The sequence below is a fragment of the Trachypithecus francoisi genome, unplaced genomic scaffold (genome assembly GCF_009764315.1).
Source record: "Trachypithecus francoisi isolate TF-2019V2 unplaced genomic scaffold, Tfra_2.0 Lachesis_group0, whole genome shotgun sequence".
NCBI classification, from domain to species: Eukaryota; Metazoa; Chordata; class Mammalia; order Primates; family Cercopithecidae; genus Trachypithecus; species Trachypithecus francoisi.
In genome coordinates, this window is record NW_022681453.1 from 151,894,383 (window position 1) to 151,921,701 (window position 27,319).

General features: G+C 41.9%; 1 protein-coding gene, 1 long non-coding RNA gene and 1 other non-coding gene across 12 annotated transcripts in view; 1 reads left to right on the top strand and 2 right to left on the bottom strand.

Moving 5' to 3' along the window:
- Window positions 1–13,552, bottom strand: part of LOC117084090 — a 33,023-nt gene extending 19,471 nt beyond the window's left edge. Inside the window, exon 1 of one of the 2 annotated variants that reach the window (XR_004437312.1) lies at window positions 13,459–13,552. This is a non-coding gene — a long non-coding RNA (uncharacterized LOC117084090). Of the gene's footprint in view, window positions 1–8,295; window positions 8,368–13,458 lie in introns of those variants that run through there. The other variant, XR_004437313.1, reaches the window with a different exon arrangement.
- A 1,517-nt stretch (window positions 13,553–15,069) lies between these two features.
- Window positions 15,070–27,319, top strand: part of TFDP2 (transcription factor Dp-2) — a 217,923-nt gene continuing 205,673 nt past the window's right edge. For 5 of the 9 annotated variants that reach the window (XM_033212444.1, XM_033212446.1, XM_033212435.1 and 2 more), the window contains exon 1: window positions 15,089–15,449. The gene's annotated coding sequence lies outside the window, so the exon portion shown is untranslated. Of the gene's footprint in view, window positions 15,450–27,319 lie in introns of all 9 variants that reach the window. The other 4 variants (XM_033212434.1, XM_033212442.1, XM_033212433.1 and 1 more) reach the window with 1 other exon arrangement.
- On the bottom strand, window positions 19,088–19,189 carry LOC117084615. The gene has a single exon (XR_004437543.1). It is a non-coding gene; the product is annotated as a U6 spliceosomal RNA (small nuclear RNA).

Below are 27,319 nucleotides of genomic sequence, written 5' to 3' on the forward strand. Positions count from 1 at the left end.
AGAGTGCAGTGGCATGATCTCGGCTCACTGCAACCTCCACCTCCCAGGCTCAAGCAATCCTCCTGCCTCAGCCTCCCAAGTAGCTGGGATTACAGGTACGCGTCACCACGCCCAGCTGGTTTTTGTATTTTTAGTAGACAAAGGGTTTTACCATGTTGGCCAGGCTGGTCTCAAACTCCTGACTTTGTGATCTGCCCACCTCGGCCTCCCAAAGTGCTAGGATTACAGGTGTAAGCCACCACACCTGGTTTGTCCTTTCTATCTTCCAAGTTTATTTTTCATTTGTATGCTAGTATTTGAAGTTTAGAAAAATTTGTGCTATTTCTCAGCAAGTTTTATTTTCCCATTATGGATCTATCAGATATTTTTAGAAGGTCTGCAACTGTCTCATCAAGGAAGAGAATGTTCCTGTTTAATCTATCTTAAAGTGCTACTAATTGCTTTTATACTGCAGACGTACTGATTTTTTCATCTTTTTTATCCAACCATGGCCTGGTTTCCTAATCTCAGCATTGACATTTTGGACTGGATAAATCTTTATTTTGGGATGCTATGCTGTACTTTATAGGATGTTTAGCAGTATCCCTGACCTCTGCCCTCTAGCTACAAGTACCATCCCCCTAGTTATGGCCAAAAATGTCTTCAAACATTGCCATTCTGAGAGGCAAAATTGCCCCCAGTTGAAAGCCACTGATACAGGCTGTTAGAAGAAAATTGAAGACTCAGTGAATATAGTATCATACTCCTTTTCTTTCTGCCTCATTTTACCTTAGGAAATGGTTGTTAGCAAAAAAAAAATAGTATCTTGAAATAAATAAATAGGGTTTCTGTTTTGCTGATTAATGAAGAAAAAAGAAATCTCAGCTGGGCACAGTGACTCACACGTCTAATCCTAGCACTTTGGGAGGCCAAGACAGGCGGATCACTTCAGCTCAGGAGTTTGAGACCAGCCTAGGCAACCTGGCGAATCCCTATCTCTACAAAAAATACACAAATTAGCTGGGTGTGGTGGCACACGCATATAGTCTCAGCTAATTAGGGGGGTGAGGTGGGAAGATCACTTGAGCTCCAGGAGGTGGAGGCTGCAGTGAGCCAAGATCATGTCACTGTACTCTAGCCTGGGTGACAAAGTGAGACCTGTCTCAATCAATCAATCAATAACTCATGCTGTAATTGTCTTCTGATGTTTTCATCCACCCAGCCCCACCTCTGCAGCCTTAATTACTGGAGTAGGTCCATGATTTCAGTGTAGGGTTAATGTATTCTGCAGATCATCTTTGATTTGACCTGCTTTTTTGCTTCCTTTTTATCTCTGAACAAAGGAGATAATCAGTCTCTTTAATCTGCCTTCTGTGTAAATCTCTACCAGACTGGAAGCTCCCTGAAAGCAGAAACTGTCTGCTTCCCCAGAACTTAGCACTGCTTTCCTGTGTGTGGGATACATTTTTACTTTGTTAGTGCAACTTTGTTTGTACACATGTTATCCTTGATATTACATACATTTGTTGATGGGGGCAATTTATATTCGTTGTGAGTAAAATATTTTTCTGTTGGATTAAGAAGAACTATACTCTTTCCAGCACTTAGGGAGGCCAAGGAGGGCGGATCACCTGAGGTTGGGAGTTTGAGACCAGCCTGACCAACATGGAGAAACCCCATCTCTTCTAAAACTACAAAAATTTAGCTGAGTGTGGTGGCACATGCCTGTAATCCCAGCTAGTCAGGAGGCTGAGGCAGGAGAACCGCTTGAACCTCTGAGGCAGAGGTTGCAGTGAGCCAAGATCGCGCCATTGCACTCTAGCCTGGGCAACAAGAGTTAAACTCCATCTCAAAAAAAGAAGAAGAAGAGGAGGAGGGGGAGGAGGAGGTGGAGGAGGAGGAGGAGGAGGAACTACTCTGTAGTGAAAGCTAGAATCCTCATATTGTTTATTTAAAATTTTTGGCCAAGCATAGTGGCTCATGCCTGTAATCCCAGCACTTTGGGAGGCTGAGGCCAGAGGATCACTTGAAGCCAGGAGTTCAACTACAGCTTGGGCAGCAAAGCGAGACCTTGTCTCTACAAAATAATTTTTTTAATTAGCCAGGTGTGGTGGTATGCCCCTGTAGTCCCAGCTACTCAGGAAACCAAAGCAGGAGCATCGCTTGAACCCAGGAGTTCGAGGCTGCTGTGAGCTATGATTGTGCCACTGAACTCCAGCCTGGGCAACAGGGCAAGGCCCTGTCTTAATAAAATAAAATAAAATTCTTAATATGTTTATATATTTGAAAAACTATTTGTGTAGAGATACACGTCCGTAAATACACATAGATATATTAACTTTTTAAGCTTTAATTGAAGCCTCTCTCTTCACAGGTTTTATATATTTGACTGCAGATGACTAACAGATTGAATTTTGAGAGTGCCAAACACTCTGGTGCTATAGGGAAGGAACTTCATAAATAGCCCCTCCTGCCGGGCGCGGTGGCTCAAGCCTGTAATCCCAGCACTTTGGGAGGCCGAGACGGGCGGATCACGAGGTCAGGAGATCGAGACTATCCTGGCTAATACGGTGAAACCCCATCTCTACTAAAAAATACAAAAAACTAGCCGGGCGACGAGGCGGGCGCCTGTAGTCCCAGCTACTCGGGAGGCTGAGACAGGAGAATGGCGTGAACCCAGGAGGCGGAGCTTGCAGTGAGCTGAGAGCCGGCCACTGCACTCCAGCCTGGGCGGCAGAGCAAGACTCCGTCTCAAAAAAAAAATAAAATAAAATAAAATAAAAAATAGCCCCTCCTGTAAGGGACCAGTCTTTAATCTAAAATAGTCCAGCCCAGGAATCTGGCAAGAATTTTGTAATTATTTGAGGAGACATGTAGATGTACCCCCTGGAGTTCTTTGACTTTAAGTTATTCTAGAGTCATCCCAGAGATGGCCTAGAAGGCTTGAATCTACCCCAAAGGATTCTGAATCCCTTTGGGAAATTTAGACTATGGTTTTCAGTAAGAATAAAAAGCCCCAGGATAAGCATGGTGGCTCACACCTGTAATCCCAGCAATGTATGAGGCCAAGGCGGGAGGATGAGCCCAGGAGTTCGAGACCAGCCTGGGCAACATAGTGAGACCCCCATCTCAATTTAAAAAAAGAGAGAAAAAGGCCAGGTACAGTTGCTCACGCCTGTAATCCCAGCGCTTTGGGAGACCAAGGGGGTGGATCACCTGAGGTCAGAAGTTCAAGACCAGCCTGATCAATATGGTGAAACCCCGTCTCTACTAAAAATACAAAAATTAGCCAGGCATGGTGGCATGTGCCTGTAGTCCCAGCGACTTGGGAAGCTGAGACAGGAGAATTGCTTGAACCTGGGACGTGGAGGTTGCAGTGAGCCGAGATTGGGCCAGTGCATTCCAGCCTGGGTGACAGAGTGAGACTCTGTCTCAAAAAAAAAAAGAGAGAGAGAGAGAGAGAGAGGGGGAAAAAAGCCCCAAACACACCTTGGGCCTTTACAACCTCCTTGGTCCCAGAATTGTCTTAGTGTAAACCCAAACCCAGGTCTTCTGGTTTGAACCCGTCAAAAAGAGTAATCTAAAAAAGTTAAATAGATGATTCAAAATCATGTTGGTTGTTTTTCTTTTTAAATCTCCTTTCCAATAAAAAGGAATCATTTTTCTTTTTTTAAGTTTTGAAACCTCATAGCCATAAATATTTTGGCACCAGCATCTATTGGCACCTAAGTCATTGGCTGCATTGTCATCATATTCCCATGGGACCCTTGTTCCTAGAGGAATGCAGGAATGATCTTGAAGTGGGAAGGACAGAGACAGGTGCTTGCAAAATCAGATATTTCTGAAATTCTTTGTTATTCTTTTTCTACTGTCTTTCCCCACTTTACTATACATTTGGTCTATTATAAAATGGCTGTGTTTTAATAGATACCTGTGATGTTTAGGAAACAAATGATATAGAGACTCCCATTTAAATGAATCTTATCTTTACTCATAAAATAAAGGTCAAACTGTTTTCCAGACTGGCTGTGCCACTTACATTCCCACCAGCAGTGTATGAGTGATCCAGTTTCTCCGCATGCTCGCCAGCATTCGGTGGTGTCGCTATTTCTTATTTCAGCCCATTCTGTTTATCCTTTGCAGTGAAATTTCTGTTCATATCTTTTGCCCATTTGCCATCTGAGGCAGGAGGATCACTTGAGCCCAGGAGTTTGAGGCTGCAGTGAGATATGATCACTAAATGTTTGCTTAATGAGCCATATCTTTTTTTTATTATTATTATACTTTAAGTTCTAGGGTACATGTGCACAACGTGCAGGTTTGTTAATTATGTATACATGTGCCATGTTGGTGTGCTGCACCCATCAACTCGTCAGCACCCATCAACTCATCATTTATGAGCCATATCTTTAAATATCTTTTTTTAAAGTTTTTAAAAATCAGTCCAGTGGTTTATGTGATTATGTGGGATTTTTAAAAATCTTTTCAGGCAGCCGGGCGCGGTGGCTCAAGCCTGTAATCCCAGCACTTTGGGAGGCCGAGACGGGCGGATCACGAGGTCAGGAGATCGAGACCATCCTGGCTAATACGGTGAAACCCCGTCTCTACTAAAGAATACAAAAAACTAGCCGGGCGACAAGGCGGGCGCCTGTAGTCCCAGCTACTTGGGAGGCGGAGGCAGGAGAATGGCGTGAACCTGGGAGGCGGAGCTTGCAGTGAGCTGAGATCGGCCACCGCACTCCAGCCTGGGCGACAGAGCCAGACTCCGTCTCAAAAAAAAAAAAAAAAAAAAAAAAAAAAAAAAAAAATCTTTTCAGGCAAAATGTATATAGCATTTTCAACATATTTACAATGTACTGAGCCCAAGAGTTCTCATATTCTTTCTTTGCTCATTATAGAGTATGGTACTAATACTGTGTAATAGTAAATTTTCAAAGATATCTTTACTTAGAATGTTAAGTATACAGATATATACTTTGTACATAGTTATCATAATGTTTCTAACCTTTTTATTTAAAATAGGCTGATTTGTGTAAAGATTTCAGAATGATTTTGTTAATAAGTTATTAGAAACTTAACCTATTTGTGCAAGATGGTAAATGTAGATTCCAATTTGTATGCCTCAGTAAATTCATAATCTTACTTCTCTGATATTCTTTTTTTTTTTTTCTGAGATGGAGTCTCGCTCTGTTGCCCAGGCTGGAGTATGCAGTGGCGCGATCTCAGCTCACTGCAAGCTCCGCCTCCCAGGTTCACACCATTCTCCTGCCTCAGCCTCCTGAGTAGCTGGGACTACAACAGGCTCCTGCCACCACGCCCGGCTAATTTTTGTATTTTTAGTGGAGACGAGGTTTCACTGTGTTAGCCAGGATGGTCTCGATCTGACCTCGTGATCCGCCTGCCTCGGCCTCTCAAAATACCGGGATTGCAGGCGTGAGCCACTGCACCTGGCCTTCTCTGATGTTCTTAATGAATTTTGCAGTTTTATTAAATTGTCATTGAGAACCTCATAAATCATTGTTAAGATCTATACAAAAAATCAGGGATCCACAGTAATAGAAATATTTTTCATCTGCATATGAATTTTTCCCTTCCCTTTTTGTCTACTTTAACTTTTGGATTTAAAACAAAATTACCTAGACATTCTTATTAAATACTATTACCTGTTTTGGTTTCTGCACATTAAGAAAGTCACAGAGGCCGGGCGCGGTGTCTCAAGCCTGTAATCCCAGCACTTTGGGAGGCCGAGACGGGCGGATCACGAGGTCAGGAGATCGAGACCATCCTGGCTAACACGGTGAAACCCCGCCTCTACTAAAAAAAAAAAAAAACTAGCCGGGCGTGGTGGCGGCCGCCTGTAGTCCCAGCTACTCGGAGGCTGAGGCAGGAGAATGGCGTAAACGCGGAAGGCGGAGCTTGCAGTGAGCTGAGATCTGGCCACTGCACTCCAGCCTGGGCGATAAAGCGAGACTCTGCCTCAAAAAAAAAAAAAAAAAAAAAAAAAGTCACAGAGGAGCCAGACATGGTGGCATGCTCCTCTGTTCCCAGCTACTCAGGAGGCTGAGGCCAGAGAATTGCTTGAGCCCAGGAGTTCGAGGGTAGCCTGGGCAACATGGTGAAACTTTGCAAAAACAAAAACAAAACAAAAAACCACCAGAGAAATAGCACTTGTTAACTACAGTTGTGACTCTAGGTAAACTTGGGCCTTAATATGGTTAGACAGGAAGGGTTTTATGTAACCTTGCCTTTTTAGATCCTATTTAGGCTGATTAGTCTATATTCTACATTCTTGCACAAAGGAAATTACTAGAGAAGTGGGATAATTCTTTGTGGTGGGGAAAATAAAATTTGTTGTGAAAATATACTGTACTTTAAAATATTTAGAAAAATTATAAATAACTGGAGAAAAGATAATTTCATGGAATTAGCCTAGCAGATGTTAAAAATCCTTTCTGAAAATTATAATTTAAAATTATTGGGAAATTACAATGAAACTGAATAATCTGTACATATTGGTATATTAAAGCCATTTTTATTTTGCGTTTCTGTGTTATTTGCTTCGAGTTCACAGACATATTTAGTGACATCTATATGGGTGGAAGATTCAGTCAGATAATCTGGATTCCATTCCTTGACCATAGTGGAGTCTCTCATGAGCCCACGGTATTATTTCATAGTAGAAGATGTATGAACATTCATAGCAGAAGAATGATGAACATTGAGTTGTTTGAAGAAAGGAAGAGGTTTTGGTTTTGTCATGCATTTTTGTTGTTGTTGTTGTTGTTCAAAGCAATTAGTCTATTGAAAAGGACACGGGGCCGGGCGCGGTGGCTCAAGCCTGTAATCCCAGCACTTTGGGAGGCCGAGACGGGCGGATCACGAGGTCAGGAGATCGAGACCATCCTGGCTAACACGGCGAAACCCCGTCTCTACTAAAAAATACAAAAAACTCCCGGGCGAGGTGGCGGGCGCCTGTAGTCCCAGCTACTTGGGAGGCTGAGGCAGGAGAATGGCGGGAACCCGGGAGGCGGAGCTTGCAGTGAGCTGAGATCCGGCCACTGCACTCCAGCCTGGGCGACAGAGCCAGACTCCGCCTCAAAAAAAAAAAAAAAAAAAAAAGAAAAAAGAAAAGGACACGGAACAGGGGACATGATGGAGATATATGGAGCTGATGTTGCTGAAGTTTCTTTGGTTATTTTGTATCAATAATTTTGAAGAATGGGTTTTATTTAAAAGAAATTGTAGAAAAAAAGAAATGATGATGATATTGAGTATTAGTGTATTTTTTGCTCTTTTTTTTTTTTTTGAGACGGAGTCTCGCTCTGTTGCCCAGGCTGGAGTGCAGTGGCCGGATCTCAGCTCACTGCAAGCTCCACCTCCCGGGTTTACGCCATTCTCCTGCCTCAGCCTCCCGAGTAGCTGGGACTACAGGCGCCCGCCACCATGCCCGGCTAGTTTTTTGTATTTTTTTAGTAGAGACGGGGTTTCACTGTGTTAGCCAGGATGGTCTCGATCTCCTTACCTCGTGATCCGCCCATCTCGGCCTCCCAAAGTGCTGGGATTACAGGCTTGAGCCACCGCGCCCGGCCCATTTTTTGCTCTTTAGAAAGAAACAGAACCCATTAAGAGGTGGAGATTAGACTGGAAGCAGTGACTCACGCCTGTAATCCTAGCACTTTAGGAGGCTGAGGTGGGAGGATCACTTGAGGTCAGGAATTTGAGACCAGCCTGGCCAACATGGTGAAACTCCATCACCACTAAAAATAGAAAAATTATTCAGGTATGGTGGCACGTGCCTGTAATCCCAGCTACTCCGGAGGCTGAGGCAGGAGAATCACTTGAACCTGGGAGGCGGAGGTTGCAGTGAGCCAAGGTCGTGCCATTGCACTCCATCCTGGGGCATGAGAGGGAAACTGTGTCTCAAAAAAAAAAAGGGGGGGGGTGGGGAAGATTATAAGGCAAATACATTAGATTTGCCAAATTTTCCTTCCCCCTTGCCCACCATTTGAGCAAGAACATTTGCTACCAGATCCCAGGGAGTTCTCATATCCTTTCACCCAGCCCATGGGAGCCCTTGTCTTCTCTCTTCCAGAAAGCCATTATTTCTATTAGCATCCCAAACTTCATCACCAAACACCGTCGAAAACTGAGAAGAGTCTGAAATTTTACTCGACTTTGGAAGCTAACAAGTTAGTCTCCCACAGTTTTATAGATACAGGTTGAGTATCCCTTATCTGAAATGCTGGGGATCGGAAGTATTTCGGGTTTAAGATTTTTTCTTTTTTTTTTTGGAATATTTTTATTATGGATACTTACCAATTGAGCATCCAAAATCTGAAAACTTGAAATCCGATACCCAAATCCGAGCATTTCCTTCGCACATCATGTCAGTGCTCAAAAAGCCTCAGATTTCACCAGCTTGGGCAACACAGGGAGATCTTGTTACTAAAAATACATAAATAAATAAATAAGGAAATCAGCCAGGCATGATGGTCATGCCTGTAGTTCCAGCTACTTGGAAGACTGAGGCCCAAGGATCACTTGAACCCAGGAGGTCACTGTAAGATATGATCATGTCACCATACTCCAGTCTGGGCAAGCAACATGCTGTCTCTAGTAATAATAAGTTTTTAATTTAAAATGTCAGGTTTGGGAGCATTTAGGATTTCAGAGTTTTGGATTCGGGATGCCCAACCTGTACTGATGACAAAAGATATGAGACTCCTGCCTCAGAGATTAAAGACTTTATTACTCATGGCACAGCAAGCATTAATTATCTTCATATTTACGTTGGTTCTCCTTGCCTCCTAAGTCCTGTGAGGAGCATTTCAGGTTGATACTGTGAATGCAGTGGTTTGTGGTAAAGCTGAAGAACCTCAGGCTCAGGAAACCTGAGTCTTTTGTAATAGATTGGAAGTAAACCTGTCTGATGCTTGTCCCAGAGGAAAACTATTTTCATGATGTTTGATTGTTGGACAAAACTGCCCTCTGCTGTGGAGGGAGACACCATCTCTGTCTTACAACAAAAGCCACAGTGTCTCTGCTTGCAACACAAACAGAAATGAGAAACCTATTTAGAATCATCTCCCAATAATAAATTCATTATTTTGTTTGTGGCAATGGTTTCATGGGTGTATGCATACATCAAAACTGATCACATTGTTCACTTTATGTACAGTTTATTCTATGTCAGTTATACCTCAGTACAACTGGGGGAAAAAAGTCTTGCTACTCAAATATGTCATTGGGACCAGCAGTCTCAGCATCACCTAGATGCTTTTTAGAAAAGCAGAATTTCAGGCCTTATCACAGACCTACTGAATGAGAATCTGTATTTTAATAAGATCCCCTGGTATTTAATTGTTAACTTTTTGTTTTGAAACAATTTTAGAGTTACAGAAAAGTTGTAAAAATAGTACACAGAGTTCCCTTTTCATTAGCTTCTCCTAATTAACATCATGTGTAACCATAATACAATTAAACCAGGAAATTCACATTGATACAGTAGTCTTAACTAATCTACAGATCTTATTTGAATTTTGCCTGTTTTCTGAGTGATGTCCTTTTTCTGGTTCAGAATTCAGTCCAGGATCCCACATTGTATTTAATTTTCATGTCTCCTTAGTCTCTTCCAATCTGAGACAGTTCCTCAGTCTATTTTTTTCATGGCCTTGACATTTTTGAAGTGTACTGGCAGTTATTTTATAGAATGTTCCTCACTTTGGCTTGGCCTCATTTTCTCTTGTGTGTAGACTGAGGTTTTGCACTTTTGTTAAAATACTGCAGAAGTGATATTGTGGACTTCTCAGTGCATCTTATCGTGAAGCTATATCCCTGTGTCTTATTACTGATGATGTTAACCTTGATCACTTGATTAAGATAAAGATAGTGTCTCCCAGATTTTTCCACTGCAAGGTTACTATTTTTCTTTAGTAGTTAATAAGAATTTTCTGAGAAGATACTTTAAGACCACATAAATATCCTGTTTGCCATCACAGTTTTCACTCACTAGTTTACTGTCCATGGATAGTTCTCTCCTGCAACAATCATTCTGGTGTTGAGTGCCTAGTAATGGTGATTTTCTATTTCCATTATGCCTTTTTATTTATTAATTGAATTCTACTGTATGGAGGAGCTGTCTCTTATTCTCCATTAATTTATCATTCAATTATTTATATCAGTTTTGGTCACCTCTTGCCCCACTTCCTGTCATCTTGGCTCACCTTTTTATTTCACTTGTTGGAGCAATCAGCTGCCCCGGTGTATGCTGACAACACCGTGCCTCATTTTGCCTTATCATATCTCCTATTCTGGACTGGGATTTCCCTGACTGTCAGCTTGGAATACTTGTCTGAACTTCTCTGTTATTTTCACCCATGTCCAAACCTTGAAGTACTAGCGAGTTGACACCCAACAGAGCAACTTTTTCACAGTGAGGATGGGAGCCAGTGTGTAAATATGCCCCTCTTCTGTCCTTCAAGTGGACAGTTTTGAAGTGTGCTCTTCAAAACTTCTTGGAGAGTCCTGTCCAGGATCAAGTAGCCTCCAGCAGTGATCATCGCAGTAACACATCTCAGTAACCCACAATACATGGGGTTGGCTTTTCCTCCTTCATGTTTCATGCTTGCTATCTCCCACTCCAGTTCACTGGAGTCATCTCCCAAAATCAACCAACTGCACATAAGAAATTGTGTCAGGGTATTTGTGGGGAAGGAGAACCAGCTAAGATCTGTGCATTACCAGTTTTTAAATATTTTGACTGTCACCCCTGTTCATAATCTAAGACCCTATGGAAAATTTCACATTTACAAAGGAGACAGGAATATTCACAGCATCAGAATAGGAAAAAAGGTAAAAATCCCAAATGCCTTTCAATAAGAGAATGGATTATGTACTGGGCACGGTGGCTCACGTCTGTAATCCCAGCACTATGGGAGGCCAAGGCAGGCAGATCACTTGAGGTCAGGAGTTTGAGACCAGCCTGGCCAACAAAGTGAAACCCCATCTCTACTAAAAATACAAAAATTAGCCGGGACTGGTGGCGTGCACCTGTAATCCCAGCTACTTGGGAGGCTGAGGAAGGAGAATCACTTGAACCTGGGAGGCAGAGGTTGCAGTGAGCTGAGATTGCACCACTGCACTCCTGCCTGGGCAACAGAGCAAGAGTCTGTCTCAAAATAAAATTTTAAAAAATAATAAAATAGAATGGAGTATGTAAATGTTATTTTTGTATTAGTGAAAATGAATGACCACCCATCAAGATAGATGACCCTCTTAAACAAAAGAGCAAAAAAAATTTTGCAGATGAATAATAAATTTTATTCCAAATTTATGAAGTTCAAAAACATGAAAAGCTAAGCAATATATTATTTGGATATACATACACGTGTGTTAAGATTATAAAGAAGAACATGGAAATTATACACAGAATTTAAGATGTTATTTTGGAAAGGGAAAGTTGTGGGGACACACTGGTAGGGGGCACATGAGGCTTCAATGGTGTTAATAATATGTTGCTTAAGCAGGTACATGAGGGCTTATCATGATTCCTTATACCTCACATTTACTTTATATTTTTTACGGTGAATAAAATATTTTATCCTAAAAAATATTTTATGTTTGATATTAAGGGGTTACTTTTATTAAGGGTGACTTTGAAACGTTTCTACTGCTCTAATGCAGTCATTCCAGAAACCTGGGGAGAGGTTGAATCCCCCCCTGAGGAAATTCCGAGGCTTCGATTCTACTCTGTCCTATTAAGGTGATTAAACTGTACATAACAGGATTGTCTCTAGAAGCAAGACCCAGATTTAACACTTATAAGTGTTATTTCTTTTGTCAGTCACTAGATGGATTTGGTGTGAAAAGAAGATGCTTTTAAAAAAATCTGAAACTGTTCTGACAACTGCAGATCTTTTCGTGTGATAAAAGGTGTCACTAAAGACCTTCTTACTCAAAGTGTGATTTTTGGCTGGTGAGGCAGCACCAGCATCACTTGGAAGCCTGTTGGAGATACAGGATCGAAGCCACACCTTACAGCCTGAATTGTGAGATTCCCTAAGTGATTACTGTGCATCTCAAAGTTTGAGAGGCAGTGGTCCAGGAGTCTGGTACTTCCACCTGCAAAAGCAGTATCCAGTGCCAGGAGAGCAGGCAGCACATGGAAATGCCTCGGGTTTAACTGGAATGGACCCGTCTTTTTCACAGCCTCTTTGTGTTGGCTCTTCTGTGGCCCACATATTTCTAAGCAGAGGACTTTATTATACCTCTCTCCTCTTTCCAAATTTGCTGGGCTGTGGACTCTCATCTGTTCAATAAAAACATTGAACTTCTGTTAAGCACTGAGGAGATGACAGTGATTAGAATGATATTTGATTCTAGAAGCTTACAGTCTAATGGGAGGCAGGTAGCTAGTGAGTAATTACAAGTTTAATGAATGTTAGAAAGTCAAAGAAAATATGGGAAAAGAGTTGGAGATGGGGACTCAGGGGAAGCTTTTCTGGAGAAAGTGTTGTTTAAGTTTAGATGAGAAGGCATGTGCAGGTGAGTTGTGGGTGAACTGGAGGATTATTCCAAGCATAAGGAATGCCAATGAATGGAGCTCTTTGGACATTTGTGTTTGTATTGCCAATACCTTGCATAGTTCTTGGCATACAATAAGTGCTTAATAAGTGTTTGCAGAATCAATAAATGTTCTGTCACATTTCAGATGTCTACTCTCTGGCATTGGAGATGGTGGAAACTTTATTTTCCTTTTCAGAGGAAATAAGATCCCTTAATGGGGAAATAAGAAAGAAGACAGAAAGCTGACTGTTGTGCAAATTGCTAAATTGGAACTATGAGTGGGAATGAAAAATTGATTTACATGAATTTTCTTCCCTGTAGCAACTTGACAATTTATTCTGTTCTGGAGAATTCTCAGTTTTTGGCTTAAAAACCAAGCTGTTCCTCCTTATTCTGAATTTCTTGGCCTGCTGTGAAACTAACATTTACTGTCTTTTACAACATACCCTGATTAGGTCATGGAAATTCACAACTAAATCAAACTAGTATATGGAAAATTTGAAACTTTCACTGCCCATTTTATGTAACGGTGTTGGAAGGTGTTATAAAACATTGACTTTTAAATCTTTTTTTTAAAAGCTATATTATACAATAAATATAATAATTGCCATCATTTATTGAACACTTACTACATGCATTACATGGCAAAATCCTCATACTACCCCTGCAAGACAGTAAGTTGAACCATATGAAATTTCCCACTATCAGCAATTTCATATGGTTCAACCTAGTATCTTCAGACTCTAACCTATAAAGAGGTTAGGGAATCCCTGATAGCTTCACTCCAAATTTAGTACTGAGTTTCTTTTATAGATAAAGAGATCCTAAGATAGTTACAGCTCCTCTATGACAGCGACCCCTTTACCTACATTAGCCCAAGCACTTTGTGTGTGTACTTTCATCATGGTTACTTACACATTGAATTGAGGTGGTTTACAATCCATTTCCTCTGCTACACGGAGTTCCTTGAGGATAGATGTTTTCTATCTTGCTGATTTTTGTATATGTAGTACCTAGAGTGAAAAGTATTTGTTGGATATAACCTTAACAAAATTTCTTGTGGAAACTAAATAAATTTTTATTGATTTGTTACTGGAGAATGTGAAGTAATCACTCCATTGGGGTTTTTGCATTTTAGAATCAGTCAGTGGAGTACTGCATTTGACATTCTTGGACTCTCAGGACTAGTTACATGCAATTATGTCCTGCCCCAGAGAAAGATCTGAAAGTGCTCTCTTACCTACCTCACCTCCTTTAGGCATTCGCTTAAATACCACCTTCTCCGTGCCACCTTCCCTGATCACTCTATTTAGGACTGAAGCCATTCCTCCAACACCTCTGCTTATTTTTTTTTTCCATAACATAAATAGCAGCATGTAATGTAGTTTTTGTTTTGCTTATTCTTTTGCATATTATCTTTCCTATCCTGCTAGAATGTAACTCCATGAAGGAAGGAGTTTTTTTCTCTATTTTGTCCACTGATGTCTCCCCATGTCAAGAATAGTGTTTGGGGCCGGGCGCGGTGGCTCATGCCTGTAATCCCACCACTTTCGGAGGCCCAGGCCGGAGGATCTCTTGAGTCCAGGAGTTCCAGACCAGCCTGGGAAACATGGCGAAACCCCGTCTCTAATTAGCCAGGTGTGGTGGCGCGGGGCTGTAGTCCCAGCTACTCGGGAGGCTGTGGTGGTAGGATCACCTGAGACTGGGAGGTCAGGGCTCCACTGAGCCGTGATCCTGCCACCGCACTCCAGCCTGGGTGAGAGCGAGACCCCGTCTCAAAAACAAACATAAAATTTGGTTGGAGTAAAATGAGAAAGATCTAATCGTTCTAACGTGCTGCTTGCACAGGGTTTTTCACATCGGCACGAATGAATGAACAATATCTTTTCATATGGAACCAAGTGTACGGGCTTGTGGGGTGTGTGCAGTTTCCGCGGGACATGATGACCTCTCCTGGTTTGGATGTTAACTTGCCTGGATACTGAAGAACCTCCACATTCCCAGTGGTCTCTAACCCATTGTCTGAATAATTTCAAGGTGTCCCACAGTTGGCTCCACGCATAGCCTCACTCACGATCACTCGCCCCTCTGTCCCTTATTGATGCTTCCCCAGGGCGACCCGGCAAAGGCCTGGGGACCGAGATGGAACTGCCCAGTCCTCCTCTTTCCAAGAGAGCTAGGGTTTTCCGGCTTCGGGGTGAGTTGGAAAAGAGATTCCCACCCAAGTCGCAGGGTGGGAGTAGGGGGGATGAGACAGGAGGGATGAAGGAAGTGTGTCTAAAATTCTAGGCCTCAGGCCCGCAGCTGTCCCTGGAGGCGGCGGGGAAGCGGGGTGGTCGGGTCCTGCGGGAGGGCTCCCAGGGAGGCCACAGGGGGAACCAAGGGGCGGTGGCTGAGTGCATGAGGCCCGCCCCTCCATCTGGTGGCCCCCTACCCTCCAAGGGAAGCCTGGGGGCGGGGTTTGTTTACTCCTTGCACGCACTGCCGGCCCGGCCAATCCGTGGGGAGCGGCGCCTGGCGTCGCACATCCCGAGGGCCAATCGGCGCGCACCGTGCTGCTCCGCCGCCAAAGCTCGCGCGGGGGAAGAGGGGCTGTAGCTGGGCAGGGAGAGGGCGGACGAAATCGGCAGCGATCTCGGCTGCGGCGCTACAGCCACTGCACGGCCCGCGGGGCGCGCCCTGACCCTTCCTCTTTGGGCAGGCTCGAGGGCGCGCGCACAGTCGGCGTTCCGGGGCCTCAAACTCCTGGGCCTTGACCGGGCAGGCCGCGTCTCCCCGCGTGTGAGTCCACCGGGACCCGGCCGCCGCCAAGCGCGGGCGCCACAGAAGCGGCGGCGCCCGAAGACGCGCTCCCTGCTCGGCCCGACAGCCTCGCTTGACCGCCAGTTCTTCTGCAACCGAAGGCGGTAAGGTCTGGGGCGAGGGCGCGGGCCCGCGCGCGGAGGGCCTTTGGACCCAGCCGGGCGCGTTCCTGGGCAGGTTTCCCTCCCTGCGCCCAAGGGCCCCCTTGTCCCCCACACGAGTCCCATCTGTTTAGACCCGGGTTCTCCAGGCCTGGCCGGGTAACCCGTGAGTGTCTGGGCCAGAGTCGAAAGCCGGAGAGGGTCACCCTCTTAGTGCATAGAGCAAATCGGGGGAGGTAACGTCCCTGAGTCACGCCTCGTAGAAGAGGGGAAGGGCTGCTTTCTACTTTCTCGTTCTCTTCAAAGAAGGATGGCTTCTAAATCTGGTTTTCCGATTTTTCCCTCCTCCTTTCATGACTCACACGCCTCTGTCTCCACCAGGTGTTTGTTTGTTTTTAAAAAGAGTTTCTAACCTTTGTGTGCTTGAAGAACCTCATATGCCCCATAAAGGAACTTTTCTCTGAAGTAGAGGATCGCTTTTTGGGCCCAGACTCCTTTGAGAAAATCTGGAAACCAAGGTCTCTCTTCACAAAGAAGTGTAAGGGTTTTCCCAGGATCTCGCTGAGAGACAGTACCACGAAGTGGATGAGCTCCCCAGTCTCTCTTACCAGCCTGTGCTATATTCTATTGTGTGATCTCGGTTTCTCCATCTGTAAATTAGATGCATCCACCTATTCGGTGTGTTTCGGGGAGTGAATGGACTAATGTATGGAATGCAATCGTAAGAAAATTCTCCACGTATTAAATGTCTTGTATTAGTTAGGCATTTGCCATGGATGCTGGTTTAGAAAAAGACCCTATATTATTTCCCTTTTAGTGTTGAGACAGTGAACAGGTTCATTCCTTTTCCATATTCACTGCTGAAGCTACTTTTGAACCCATGAATACTTTTATCTTTTTCTCATTCCATCTCAGAGGGCATAGACTCCCTGTCTCACTTATTTGCTGTCTTTCAGTAAGGCTGTCTTTTAACAGTCTTCTCCTTCCCCTCTCTCCCCGAGATCTGAGTTTTGTGTCTTTTCATTTGACTTTCACAACCTATTTTTTTTTTTTTTTTTCTGGGCCATGTGTTTTCTCTTAATGACTTGAATTTATCTTCGCCTAATAAATGGTTATTTACCTGTTTTTGGTTTTTTTTTCCAGCTCGTGAGTATATATTCATCTAGTTTATATATGGCATAATCATTACCCTGTCTCTCCTTAAAAGTAAATATAAAAATAGTTTAATTGATCTATATTGCAGCTTCCTTTTCCATTTCATTGGTTAGCCTGTTATTTAGTTAAACCTTTATCACTATCAGATTCCTATAATTAATCTTTAATGGCAGTGTCCATTCTCAGCACCAGGAGAAAAATCAAATGCCTAGATCCCAGATTCTGTCACACTTATGTACTGGCTCTGGATGTGTTTGCTGTTAATTAGAACATCTTGTGCCTGTAACTAGTCTAGTCTAAGAGTAGACATGGTGTCTGTAGCATTGTTCTGACTGGGCAGTTGCAGTTTCAGCACTGTGGAACTTACATTTGTTAATAAAGGTCCAAGATTTACTGAACTCTTACTTTTCAGTTCTCTTCATTTCTAGGTGTTTAAAAAAGAAAGCTGAATTTTTCTAGTGTGTAATACTTCATATTCTCATTTTGTGATCATGTAATTCCTCCCACCCCGACTTTTGTGAATAAGTAGTCCAAGTGGCACATGGAAGTTTTTCTCTTGCAGCCAAAATTCTTAACTGTCTGAGCTGTGTGCCCTCAATATAACTGATGAACTGGGATGTAATTCCTTGTCATCATCTTTTAAACTCTTATTGCAATATGTGTTATAATGGATCTCAGAAGAAACTAGAAAGCATAGATTGAGAGTTCTTTTAGATCATAGAATTTTAAATTGTAGTGAATTTTAAAGAGAATCAAATACACTCACCTCTTCATACATAAATCCTTTCCATTTTAATCTGGGATACATGACTAGGTGTGCGGCATGAATAGATATGAAAATAGACTTGTGAACTCCTGGAAATACTATGCAAAATTATGCACATTTGTATATTTTTTGGAGAGACTATGGTGTCATAGTTTCTGAGATAAAGATATTTGGTCAATTCCATTTATTTATTTATTTATTTATTTTTGAGACAGGGTTTCTCTATGTTGCTCAAGCTTGTCTGGAACTCCTGGGCTCAAGTGATCCTCCCAACTCACCCTCCCAAGTAGCTGGGGTTGTAGGCACACACCTTGCCATGTTTGGACAACTCTAATTTTTATAAAATTATTTCTTTCACTGAACTGGAAATTGTGTCCTCACTGTCTCTTCTGTATTGTGGGTTTTCAACTATTTGAAGATACTTATATTCCACTGAGTGTTTTCTTCTCTAGAAAATATTATCAGTCTTTAACCTCTGTAAGTGACTTTTGTGTCATTGTTTTCGTTTGCATCTCCTCACAGAACTCACAGCCCACTTGTGAATTTGTTTAGTTCATCCATATTCTTCCGACAAGAATGGTACCCCAAATTAGGTATTAACTAGTGTAGAAGACTGTAAGTTACCTCTCTGATTTTAAAGCATGTACTTTAAGAGTAGACTTGCTTCTTTGGCAACCACATTACACTGTTAATTTATAATAATTTACTAGTTAAGAAGATTAACTTTGGGGCTAGCCTTCCTGTGTTTAGATCCTAACTCTGCAGTTTATCAGCTGGGTAACCCTGAGTAAATTATGTAAACACTCTGGGCCTAAGTCTCCTCATCTCTAAAATGGGGTTAATAATAGTGACTATCTTATACAATTCTGAAGATAATTAAATTAATGTATATATGTAAGTCACTTAGAATGGGTTGGGGCATCCAAGTATTATGTATATATGATACCTGTTTTACTACTGGTTTCCTTGTCAACTAAAATTGTTGAATTGTTTTGTTCATGCTGTCTCCGTTCTTAAAGTCATACTCTCTAAATTCTTTAATAGAATATTTTTTGGTAGGACTTTACATGTGTCTGTATTAAGTTTTATTTTGTAAGATTGCTTCTAGTCTGTTGACATTAAAAATATCCTGATTTGTTCATCCAATAAATATCAAATCTATGCATTTGATAAACATACAAGTTTGATAATTTTGGCATTGCCTTCATGCAAATTTTTCACTAAAATGCTGTCTAGGCAGGGCTGAGGGCAGAGTTCTTTACCTGCTAAAGACCTCTCTTAAAGGTGATAAAAAAATTTTATTATTAATTCTTTGGTTCAGGTTGGTCAGCCAATTAGAAATTCAGCTAATTTATCATCATCTACCTCATATGTTTCCAAGTTCTCACAAGGAATATGTGAGGAACTTTGACAATTGCCTTACTAAAACCTAGATTTTATATGTCTCCTTTTTTTTACCCTATCATTACTTGTCCTTAGTGAAACTATACTATATTCCAGTAGCATATGTTGATTACTACTTTTTTGTCTTTTTTTTCAGAAAAGGATTTTTATTTATTTATTTATTTTGAGACAGAGTCTCTGTCACCCACGCTGGAGTGCGGTGGCCTCTTGGATTTAAGCAATTCTCCTTCCCCGGCCTCCCGAGTTGCTGGGTCTGCAGGAGCTTGCCACCACACCCGGCTGATTTTTGTATCAGAAAAGGATTTTTAATTCAAGTAAAAATGTGGAATGCTTTGTGAATTTGTGTGTCATCATTGCACAGGGGCCATGCTTATCTCTGATTTGTTCCCGTTTAGTATATGTGCTGCTAAAGGAGCACTGATTACTACTTTTTCTAAGTGTTCACAAACTTCTCTTAGTAATGATTCTAGAGTCATGTCTAAAATTACGTTTAACTTCAATGATCAATAGTTGACAGGATCCCATTTCTCTTTTTTTGAACACAAGTACTACATTTTCTATCTTCAGTCTGCTGGTAACCTCTCCTGCTCACCATAGTTCCTAAATGATTGCCAACAGCTGTATGGAATTTTATTTGGAGCAATATACCTTGTTGAACAGTTAGGGATTGTCTTTTATCTTCATGTTCATATTGAGCTTTCATTTCCGCCAATTCATTGATAAATTTATTAGATGCCCATTTTGCACAAGATATCAATGCTTGTTTTACCTGATCATCCAAAGATAATTTTTCTTAATAAAAATGCCTGAAGCAAAAAGGTAATGTACATCTATTTCTCTCCATTGCTACTATTATTAATATTACCGTAATCGGGGCCACCATTCCTTCTTTAGTGGACTGCAGTAATAGCTTCCTGTAAACCTTCCTTCTTCCACTCCGTTTCTGTCTCTGGTCCTTATGTATGGCAGCCAAAGTTATCTTTGTTTTAAAAATACTTGTATGTTTTAAAAGTCGTTTCTGGGAGGTGCAGTGACTCATGCCTGTAATCCCAGTGCTTTGGGAGGCCGAGGTGGGCGGATTGCTGAGCCCAGGAGCTCAAGACCAGCCTGGGCAACATGGCGAAACCTGTCTCTACTAAAAACGCAAAAAGTAGCCAGGCTCAGGAGGTTAAGGTGGGAAGATCTCTTGAGCCTAGGAAGTCAAGGCTGCAGTGAGCTGTGATTGTGCCACTGCACTCCAGTCTGGGCAACAGAGTGAGACCCTATCTCAAAATAAATACATAAGAATAAATAAATAAATAAGTCTTTTCTTTCCTAGTGGCATAAGCTGTAATCTAATTAGAATTTTATTTATAAGCATAGTACTTTCCAACTCCCTTTTTCTGTTTTCTCTTTACTGTCCTTTTAAATTCAAGCCCCCCTACCCCCGCTGTCCCACTTTTTTTTGGAGACAGAGTCTTCCTTTATTGCCCAGGCTGGCAGTGGTGCAGTCTCGGCTTACTGCAACCTCCGCCTCCTGGGTTCAAGTGATTCTTGTTCCTCAACCTTCCAAGTAACTGAGATTATAGGCATGTGCCACCACACCTGGCTAATTTTTGTATTTTTAGTAGAAACAGGGTTTTGCCATGTTGGCCAGGCTGATCTTGAACTCCTAAACTCAAGCAACGCACCTCCCTTGGCCTCCCAAAGTGCTGGGATTACAGATGTGAGCCACCGCACCCAACTTCAAACCCCTTTTTACCTTTGGTTTTCTTGGGGATGATATGAACCAGCAGCCAGATAGTAGGCATAGAGAGATGGTGACTCCCCACCAGTTGATCTTTGTGTGTATTACTCAAAAGACACATGTGAAGTGCTTATTATGTTACAGGCACTGTGTGAGGCACTAAGTTGACAAAGGGACATAATGTAATCTCATCCCTCAAAGAATCCTAAGTGCAAGAAAAGATGAAATAGGGGAAAATAGCTTGGAGAACCCAAAAATATATCTTCTTTTTGGTTGGGTCTTTTCCAGCGTAGCTTTTTTTTTCCCCCTAAAGTGTTGAGAACTCATTCAAATATAAGTGAGTGGTTTGAAAATTAGCCAATGTTGATTAATCATTCTTTCACTAGTGCCACTGTTTACTATAATTGAAAAAATAGGCTGGGCGTGGTAGCTCACACCTATAATAATCCTAGCACTTTGGGAGGCCGAGGTGGGTGGATCGCTTGAGGTCAAGAGTTCAAGACCAGCGTGGCCAACATGATGAAACACCATCTCTTCTAAAAATACAAAAATTAGCTGGATGTGGTTGCATTTGCCTGTAATCCTACCTACTTGGGAGGCTGAGACAGGGGAATCGCTTGAACCTGGGAGGCAGAGGTTGCAGTGAGCTGAGGTCTTGCCACTACACTCCATCCTGGGCGACAGAGTGAGACTCGGTTTCAAAATAAATAAATAAACAAAGAGGCTGGGCATAGTGCCTCATGCTGTAATCCCAGCTCTTTGGGAAGAATTACTTTGAGGCCAAAAGTTTAAGACCATCCTGGGCAACTTTGCAAGGCCCCATCTCTACAAATGAAAAAAAATTAGCCAGGTGTGGTGGCACATATCCCAGCTACTAAGGAGGCTGAGGTGGGAAGATCGCTTGAGCTCAAGAGTTTGAGGCTACGCTGAACTATGATCACGCCACTGTACTCCAGTTTGGGCGACAGAGTGAGACTGTTTCAAAAAAAAAATTAATTTTTTAAAAATAAGAAAATAAATATAAAAGACCATTTCTGTGTTATCTTAAGTTTGGTTGTATTTCAGCTAATTGATTAAATCATGATTATGAGCTTTATTACTCTATTTTACTGACTAGTATACTGTGAACAGAAGAAAGTACATACTTAGATAAGATGTATAATACTAAATTCAATCATCTGAACTTTTAATTTTTTTAGTTTTAATTTTTGTGGATACATAGTAGGTGTATATATTTATGGGGTACATGAGATGTTTTGAAATCGGCATGTAATGTAAAATAAGTACATTATGGAGAATGGGGTATTCATCCCCTCAAGCATTTATCCTTTAAGTGACAAACAATCCAAATACACTCTTTAAGTTATTTTAAAATACAAAATTAAGTTATTAATGACTATAGTCACCCTTTTGTGCTACCAAATAGTAGGTCTTATTTATTCTTTGTATTTTTTTGTACCCATTAACCATCCCCCACATCCCCATACTACCCTTCGCAGCTTCCAGTAACCATCCTTCTACTCTCTCTGTCCATGAGTTCAGTTATTTTGATTTTTAGATCCCGCAATTAAGTGAGAGCATGTAATGTTTGTCTTTTTGTGCCTGGCTTATTTCACTTAACATAATGATCTCCAGTTCCATCCATGTTGTTGCAAATGACTGGATCTTATTCTTTTTTTTTTTTTACAAGACGGAGTCCTGCTCTTGTGCCCAGGCTGGAGTGCAGTGACAATCTCAGCTTACTGCAACCTCTGCCTCCCAGGTTTAAGCGATTCTCCTGCCTCAGCTTCCTGAGTGGCTGGGATTACAGGCGCGTACCACCACACCCAGCTAATTTTTGTATTTTTAGTAGTGACGGGGTTTCACCATATTGGCCAGGCTGGTCTCAAATTCTTAGCCTCAAGTGATCTGCCTGCCTCGGCCTCCCAAAGTGCTGGGATTACAGACATGAGCCATCGTGCCCAGCCATGGATCTCATTCTTTTTTATGGCCAAATAGTACTTCATTGTATATATGTACCACATTTTCTTTATTCATTCATCTGTTAATGAACACTTCGATTGCTTCCAAATCTTAGCTATTGTAAACAGTGCTGCAACAAACAGGAATGCAGATACCTCTTCAATATACTGATTTCCTTTCTTTTGGCAGTGGGATTGCTGGATCATGTGGTAGCTCAATTTTTAGTATTTTGAGGAACGTCCAAGTTGTTCTCTATAGTGGTTGTACTAATTTACATTCCCATCAACAGTTTAGGAAGGTTCCTTTCTCTGCACATCCCCACCAGTATTTGTTTCTGCCTGTCTTTTGGATATAAGCCATTTTAACTGGGGTGAAATGATAGCTCATTGTGGTTTTGATTTGCATTTCTTCGATGATCAGCAATGTTGAGCACCTTTTCAAATGCCTATTTGCCATTCGTATGTCTTTTGAGAAATGTCTATTCAGATCTTTTGCCCATTTTTTAATGGGATTATTATTATTATTATTTTCTAGAATTGCTTGAGCTCCTTATATATTCTGGTTATAATCTCTTGTCAGATAGATGGTTTGCAAATGTTTTCTCCCATTCTGTGGGTTATCTCTTTACTTTGTTGATTGTATCCTTTGCTGTGCAGAAACTTTTTACTTGATGTGATCCCATTTGTTTATTTTTGCTTTGGTTGCCTGTGCTTGTGGGGTACTGCTCAAGAAATTCTTGCCCAGACCGATGTCCTGGAGATTTTCCCCAATATTTTCTTCTAGCAGTGTCACATTTTGAGGTCTTAGGTTTAAGTCTTTAATCCATTTTGATTTGATTTTTTTTTTTAAGACAGGGTCTTGCTTGGTTGCCCAGGCTGGAGTGCAGTGGCTTGATAACAGCTCACTGCAACTTCCGCCTCCCAGGTTCAAGCAGTTCTTGTGCCTCAGCCACCCAACTAGCTGGGACTACAGGCATGTGCCACCATGCCCAGCTAATTTTTGTATTTTTAGTAGAGATGGGGTTTCACCATGTTGACCAGACTGGTCTTGAACTCCTGACCTCAAGTGATCTGCTTGCCTTGGCCTCCCAAAGTGTTGGGATTACAGGCGTGAGCCACTGCGCCCAGCCTTATTTGATTTTTGTGTATGGCCAGTGATATGGGTCTAGTTTTTTTCTTCTGCATATGCATATCCAGTTTTCCCAGCACCATTTATTGAAGAGACTGTCTTTTCCCCAGTGTATGTTCTTGGCACCTTTGTGGAAAATGAGTTAACTGTAGGTGGGTGGATTTGTTTCTAGATTCTCTGTTCTATCCCATTGTTCTGTGTGTCTGTTTTTATTCCAGTCCCATGCTGTTTTGGTTACTATAACTCTGTAGTATAGTTGAAGTCAGGTAATGTGATTCCTCCAGTTTTGTTCGTTTTACTCAAGATAGCTTTGACTATTCTGGGTCTTTTGTGGTTCCATATAAATCTTAGGATTGTTTTTTCTACTTCTGTGAAGCATGTCATTGTCATTTTGATAGGGATTGCCTTGAATTTGTAGATTGCTTTGATAGTAGTATTGACATTTTAACAATATTGATTCTTTCAATCCGTGAACATGGAATATTTTTCTGTTTTTTTGGTGTCCTCTTCAATTTCTTTCATCAGTGTTTTATAGTTTTCATTACAGAGATATTTCACTTCTTTGGTTAATACCTAGTTATTCAGTTTTATATGTGGCTGTTATAAATGGAGTTAACTTTTAAAATTTCTTTTTCTCATTGTTCACTGTTGGCATATGGAAATGCTACTAATTTTTGTATGTTGATTTTATATCATGTAACTTTATTTAATTTGTTTATCACTTCTATTAATAATACTTTTTTTGTGGAGTCTTTATATTTGTCCAAATACAAAATTGCATCATCTGCAAACAGGGATAATTTGACTTCTTCCTTTCCAATTTGGATGCCCTTTATAGCTTTCTATTGTCTGATTGCTCTAGCTGGGACTTCCAGTACTTTGTTGAATAACAATAGTGACAGTGGGCATGCTTGTCATGTTTCAGATCTTTGAGGAAAGGCTTTCTAGTTTTTCCCCATTCAGTATGATACTAGCTGTGGGTCTGTCATATATGGCTTTTATTATGTTGGGGTGTGTTCCTTCTATCCCCAGTTTTTTGAGTATCTTAACTTCTTTGTAACATAAATATTTTATTTAAGATCTGTATGTCCTTTTGCAACATATTTCATGCTCTTTTGACTTTTTTTTTGTTTTCTTGAGACAGAGTCTTGCTCTGTCACCCAGGCTGGAGTGCAGTGGCATGATATCAACTCACTGCAACCTCCGACTCCCGGGTTCAAGTGATTCTTGTGCCTCAACCTCCCAAGTAGCTGGGATAACAGGTATGTACCCCCACGCCTGACTAATAGCTGTATTTTTAATAGAGACAGGGTTTTACCATGTTGGCCAGGCTAGTCTTGAACTCCTGGCCCTCAGTGATCTGCTGCCTCAGCCTCCAAAAGTTCTGGATTACAAACTTAAGCCACCACACCCGGCCTATGTTCTTTTGACTTTAAAAGAAATTAAACAGGGAGGGAGGAGGGGGGAGAGATTGCATTGGGAGTTATACCTGATATAAATGATGAATTGATGGGTGCTGACGAGTTGATGGGTGCAGCACACCAACATGGCACAAGTATACATATGTAACAAACCTGCACGTTATGCACATGTACCCTAGAACTTAAAGTATAATTAAAAAAAAAAAATTAAACAAACAAACAAAAAAGAAATTAAACAGATCTTTGTTCAAGATGGCCGAATAGGAACAGCTCTGGTCTGCAGCTCCCAGTGTGACCGATGCAGAAGATGGGTGATTTCTGCATTTCCAACTGAAGTACCTGGTTCATCTCATTGGTACTGGTTGGACAGTGAGTACAGCCCACAGACGGCTAGCTGAAGCAGGACAGGGCGTTGCCTCACCCAGGAAGCAGAAGGGATTGGAGGATTTCCCTTTCCTAGCCAAGGGAAGCTGTGACAGACTGTACCTGGAAAAATGGGACACTCTTGCCCAAATACTGCACTTTTCCCATGGTCTTAGCAACTGGCAGAACAGGAGATTCTCTCCTGTACCTGGTTTGGCGGGTCCCACACCCACAGAGCCTTGCTCACTGTTAGCACAGCTGTCTGAGATGGACCTGCGAGGCTGCAGCTGGGTGGGGGAAGGGTTGTCCGCCATTGCTGAGGGTTGAGTAGGTAAACAAAGCGGCCAGGAAGCTCAAACTGGGCGGAGTCCACCCCAGCTCAGCAAGGCCTACTGCCTCTATAGACTCCACCTCTGAGGGCAGGGCATAGTGGAACAAAAGGCAGCAGAAACTTCTGCAAACTTAAACGTTTCTGTCTGACAGCAGTGGTTCTCCCAGCACAGCATTTGAACTCTGAGAACGGACAGTCTGCCTCCTCAAGTGGGTCCCTGACCCCCATGTAGCCTAACTGGGAGACACCTCCCAGTAGGGGGCAACAGACACCTCATACAGGTGGGTGCTCCTCTTGGACGAAGCTTCCAGAGGAAGGATCAGGCAGCAATATTTGCTATTCTGCAATATCTGCTATTCTGCAGCCTCCACTGATGATACCCAGGCAAACAGGGTCTGGAGTGGACCTCCAGCAAACTCCAGTAGACCTGCAGCTGAGGGACCTGACTGTTAGAAGGAAAACTAACAAACAGAAAGGAATAGCATCAGCATCAACAAAAAGGACATCTACACCAAAACCCCATCTGTAGGTCACCAACATCAAAGACCAAAGGTAGGTAAAACCACAAAGATGGGGAGAAACCAGAGCAGAAAAGCTGAAAATTCTAAAAACCAGAGCACCTCTTCTCCAAAGGATCACAGCTCCTCATCAGCAACAGAACAAAGCTGGACAGAGAATGACTTTGATGAGTTGACAGAAGTAGTCTTCAGAAGGTAGGTAATAACAATCTTCTTTGAGCTAAAGAAGCATGTTCTAACCCATTGCAAGGCAGCTAAAAACCTTGATAAAAGGTTATGGCTGACTAGAATAAACAGTGTAGAGAAGACCTTAAGTGACCTGATGGAGCTGAAAACCATGGCATGAGAACTTGGTGATGCATGCACAAGCTTCAATAGCCGAATCAATCAAGTGGAAGAAAGGATATCAGGGATTAAAGATCAAATTAATGAAATAAAGCAAGAAGACAAGTTTAGCGAAAAAAGAGTAAAAAGAAACGAATAAAGCCTCCAGGAAATATGGGACTATGTGAAAAGACCAAATCTATGTTTGATTGGTGTACCTGAAAGTGACGAGGAGAATGGAACCAAGTTGGAAAACACTCTTCAGGATATCCAAGAGGACTTCCCCAACTAGCAAGGCAGGCCAACATTCAAATTCAGGAAATACAGAGAACGCCATAAAGATACTCCTTGAGAAGAGCAACCCTAAGACACATAATTGTCAGATTCACCAAAGTTGAAATGAAGGAAAAAGTGTTAAGGGCAGCCAGAGAGAAACGTCGGGTTACCCACAAAGGGAAGCCCATCAGACTAACAGTGGATCTCTCGACAGAAACTCTACAAGCCAGAAGAGAGTGGGGGCCAGTATTCAACATCCTTAAAGAAAAGAATTTTCAACTCAGAATCTCATATCCAGCCAAACTAAGCTTTATAAGTGAAGGAGAAATAAAATTCTTTATAGACAAGCAAATGCTGAGAGATTTTGTCACCACAAGGCCTGCCTTACCAGAGCTCCTGAAGGAAGCACTAAACGTGGAAAGGAACAAGTGGTACTAGCCACTGCAAAAACCTGCCAAATTTTAAAGACCATGAATGCTGTTAAGAAACTGCATCAATT